Below are 5,086 nucleotides of genomic sequence, written 5' to 3'. Positions count from 1 at the left end.
AAATATACTTAAATACTGTGTATGATCACCTCTTATTTTACATTAGTTAAAAGTGTAGGTTATATACAATAATATGCATTAATGAAACAAAAGTCAAATAATATTCAAAATAATTTCCTAAAATTGTGAATGGATTTTTGAACTGTAATTCTATTTCTTATCCTGCAGAACTACCTACTAGACATTTGTATGTCAACTATATTTTTCTTATGAGTTTAGTATCATATAGATACAGAATTCCTAATCAACGAACAGCGATGGGACAAATCAAAAGTATAAGTGACTGTACCACTTTATGTTGCAAAATCAATTAAAAATAAGGATAGTCTTTAAAGAATGAACATTATATGTGGGCAGTTACATTCAAGTAGCTAAATGTACCATTGTATTAGACACAAAAAACCCAGTTTTTTATTCTTCAGATGATCTGATAATTTAACCTTTCCATTGATTTAATAATACATTTTTAAAAAAATCTTTACTATGTTACTTAACATATTTATTTAAAATAGATAGTATTTGACAGCTGCAAATTCAGCCAATCTTAATTGTATTAATTAACAGCATCAATTATACACAATGGTGAATTAAGATCTTTTTATTAGATACTGTAAAAGAACTTGGTATATACTCATAGATTTCTGCTTTTTATACCTTCACAAGAATCTACATCCTGTTACATAATATCGCCATCATGTGGAGATAAAAGTTATTACATAAGGATTTCTAGCACAAGGGAATACTGCCATCATGTGGACATTCCAAATATTACATAACATGTATCTTTTTCCTATACAAACATAGGCCTAGATTTGGAGTTCGGCGGTAAAAGGGCTGTTAACGCTCCGCGGGCTTTTTTCTGGCCGCACCATAAAATTAACTCTGGTATCGAGAGTTCAAACAAATGCTGCGTTAGGCTCCAAAAAAGGAGCGTAGAGCATTTTTACCGCAAAAGCAACTCTCGATACCAGCGTTGCTTACGGACGCGGCCGGCCTCAAAAACGTGCTCGTGCACGATTCTCCCATAGGAAACAATGGGGCTGTTTGAGCTGAAAAAAAACCTAACACCTGCAAAAAAGCAGCGTTCAGCTCATAACGCAGCCCCATTGTTTGCTATGGGGAAACACTTCCTACGTCTGCACCTAACACTCTAACATGTACCCCGAGTCTAAACACCCCTAGCCTTACACTTATTAACCCCTAATCTGCCGCCCCCGCTATCGCTGACCCCTGCATATTTTTTTAAACCCCTAATCTGCCGCTCCGTAAACCGCCGCCACCTACGTTATCCCTATGTACCCCTAATCTGCTACCCCTAACACCGCCGACCCCTATATTATATTTATTAACCCCTAATCTGCCCCCCACAACGTCGCCGACACCTGCCTACACTTATTAACCCCTAATCTGCCGAGCGGACCTGAGCGCTACTATAATAAAGTTATTAACCCCTAATCCGCCTCACTAACCCTATCATAAATAGTATTAACCCCTAATCTGCCCTCCCTAACATCGCCGACACCTAACTTCAATTATTAACCCCTAATCTTCCGATCGGAGCTCACCGCTATTCTAATAAATGGATTAACCCCTAAAGCTAAGTCTAACCCTAACACTAACACCCCCCTAAGTTAAATATAATATTTATCTAACGAAATTAATTAACTCTTATTAAATAACTTATTCCTATTTAAAGCTAAATACTTACCTGTAAAATAAATCCTAATATAGCTACAATATAAATTATAATTATATTATAGCTATTTTAGGATTAATATTTATTTTACAGGCAACTTTGTAATTATTTTAACCAGGTACAATAGCTATTAAATAGTTAAGAACTATTTAATAGTTACCTAGTTAAAATAATAACAAATTTACCTGTAAAATAAATCCTAACCTAAGTTATAATTAAACCTAACACTACACTGTCATTAAATTAACTAAATAAACTACCTACAATTACCTACAATTAACCTAACACTACACTATCAATAAATTAATTAAACACAATTCCTACAAATAAATACAATTAAATAAACTAGCTAAAGTACAAAAAATAAAAAAGAACTAAGTTACAGAAAATAAAAAAATATTTACAAACATAAGAAAAATATTACAACAATTTTAAACTAATTACACCTACTCTAAGCCCCCTAATAAAATAACAAAGCCCCCCAAAATAAAAAATTCCCTACCCTATTCTAAATTAAAAAAGTTACAAGCTCTTTTACCTTACCAGCCCTGAACAGGGCCCTTTGCGGGGCATGCCCCAAGAATTTCAGCTCTTTTGCCTGTAAAAAAAAACATACAATACCCCCCCCCCCCAACATTACAACCCACCACCCACATACCCCTAATCTAACCCAAACCCCCCTTAAATAAACCTAACACTAAGCCCCTGAAGATCTTCCTACCTTGTCTTCACCATCCAGGTATCACCGATCCGTCCTGGCTCCAAGATCTTCATCCAACCCAAGCGGGGGTTGGCGATCCATAATCCGGTCCAGAAGAGGCTCCAAAGTCTTCCTCCTATCCGGCAAGAAGAGGACATCCGGACCGGCAAACATCTTCTCCAAGCAGCATCTTCGATCTTCTTCCATCCGGAGCGAAGCGGCAGGATCCTGAAGACCTCCAGCGCGGAACATCCATCAGGACCGACGACTGAACGACGAATGACTGTTCCTTTAAGGGACGTCATCCAAGATGGCGTCCCTCGAATTCCGATTGGCTGATAGGATTCTATCAGCCAATCGGAATTAAGGTAGGAATTTTCTGATTGGCTGATGGAATCAGCCAATCAGAATCAAGTTCAATCCGATTGGCTGATCCAATCAGCCAATCAGATTGAGCTCGCATTCTATTGGCTGTTCCGATCAGCCAATAGAATGCGAGCTCAATCTGATTGGCTGATTGGATCAGCCAATCGGATTGAACTTGATTCTGATTGGCTGATTCCTTCAGCCAATCAGAAAATTCCTACCTTAATTCCGATTGGCTGATAGAATCCTATCAGCCAATCGGAATTCGAGGGACGCCATCTTGGATGACGTCCCTTAAAGGAACAGTCATTCGTCGTTCAGTCGTCGGTCCGGATGGATGTTCCGCGCTGGAGGTCTTCAGGATCCTGCCGCTTCGCTCCGGATGGAAGAAGATCGAAGATGCCGCTTGGAGAAGATGTTTGCCGGTCCGGATGTCCTCTTCTTGCCGGATAGGAGGAAGACTTTGGAGCCTCTTCTGGACCGGATTATGGATCGCCAACCCCCGCTTGGGTTGGATGAAGATCTTGGAGCCAGGACGGATCGGTGATACCTGGATGGTGAAGACAAGGTAGGAAGATCTTCAGGGGCTTAGTGTTAGGTTTATTTAAGGGGGGTTTGGGTTAGATTAGGGGTATGTGGGTGGTGGGTTGTAATGTTGGGGGGGGGTATTGTATGTTTTTTTTTACAGGCAAAAGAGCTGAAATTCTTGGGGCATGCCCCGCAAAGGGCCCTGTTCAGGGCTGGTAAGGTAAAAGAGCTTGTAACTTTTTTAATTTAGAATAGGGTAGGGAATTTTTTATTTTGGGGGGCTTTGTTATTTTATTAGGGGGCTTAGAGTAGGTGTAATTAGTTTAAAATTGTTGTAATATTTTTCTTATGTTTGTAAATATTTTTTTATTTTCTGTAACTTAGTTCTTTTTTATTTTTTGTACTTTAGCTAGTTTATTTAATTGTATTTATTTGTAGGAATTGTGTTTAATTAATTTATTGATAGTGTAGTGTTAGGTTAATTGTAGGTAATTGTAGGTAGTTTATTTAATTATTTTATTGATAGGGTAGTGTTAGGTTTAATTATAACTTAGGTTAGGATTTATTTTACAGGTAAATTTGTTATTATTTTAACTAGGTAACTATTAAATAGTTCTTAACTATTTAATAGCTATTTTACCTGGTTAAAATAAATACAAAGCTACCTGTAAAATAAATATAAATCCTAAAATAGCTATAATATAATTATAATTTATATTGTAGCTATATTATGATTTATTTTACAGGTAAGTATTTAGCTTTAAATAGGAATAATTTATTTAATAAGAGTTAATTTATTTCGTTAGATAAAAATTATATTTAACTTAGGGGGGTGTTAGTGTTAGGGTTAGACTTAGCTTTAGGGGTTAATACATTTATTAGAATAGCGGTGAGCTCCGGTCGGCAGATTAGGGGTTAATAATTGAAGTTAGGTGTCGGCGATGTTAGGGAGGGCAGATTAGGGGTTAATACTATTTATGATAGGGTTAGTGAGGCGGATTAGGGGTTAATACATTTATTATAGTAGCGCTCAGGTCCGCTCGGCAGATTAGGGGTTAATAAGTGTAGGCAGGTGTCGGCGACGTTGAGGGGGGCAGATTAGGGGTTAATAAATATAATATAGGGGTCGGCGATGTTAGGGCAGCAGATTAGGGGTACATAGGGATAACGTAGGTGGCGGCGATTTGCGGTCGGAAGATTAGGGGTTAATTATTTTAAGTAGCTGGCGGCGACGTTGTGGGGGGCAAGTTAGGGGTTAATAAATGTAATACAGGGGTCGGCGGGGTTAGGGGCAGCAGATTAGGGGTACATAAGTATAACGTAGGTGGCGGTCGGCAGATTAGGGGTTAAAAATTTTAATCGAGTGGCGGCGGTGTGGGGGGACCTCGGTTTAGGGGTACATAGGTAGTTTATGGGTGTTAGTGTACTTTAGGGTACAGAAGTTAAGAGCTTTATAAACCGGCGTTAGCCAGAAAGCTCTTAACTCCTGCTATTTTCAGGCGGCTGGAATCTTGTCGTTAGAGCTCTAACGCTCACTTCAGAAACGACTCTAAATACCAGCGTTAGAAAGATCCCATTGAAAAGATAGGATACGCAAATGGCGTAGGGGGATCTGCGGTATGGAAAAGTCGCGGCTGAAAAGTGAGCGTTAGACCCTTTAATCACTGACTCCAAATACCAGCGGGCGGCCAAAACCAGCGTTAGGAGCCTCTAACGCTGGTTTTGACGGCTACCGCCGAACTCCAAATCTAGGCCATAAAGAATAAAAAAAATACATAAAAAAATATCAAAAATTA

Source organism: Bombina bombina, chromosome 4 (genome assembly GCF_027579735.1).
Source record: "Bombina bombina isolate aBomBom1 chromosome 4, aBomBom1.pri, whole genome shotgun sequence".
NCBI lineage: Eukaryota > Metazoa > Chordata > Amphibia > Anura > Bombinatoridae > Bombina > Bombina bombina.
This window is presented reverse-complemented; position numbering follows the sequence as displayed.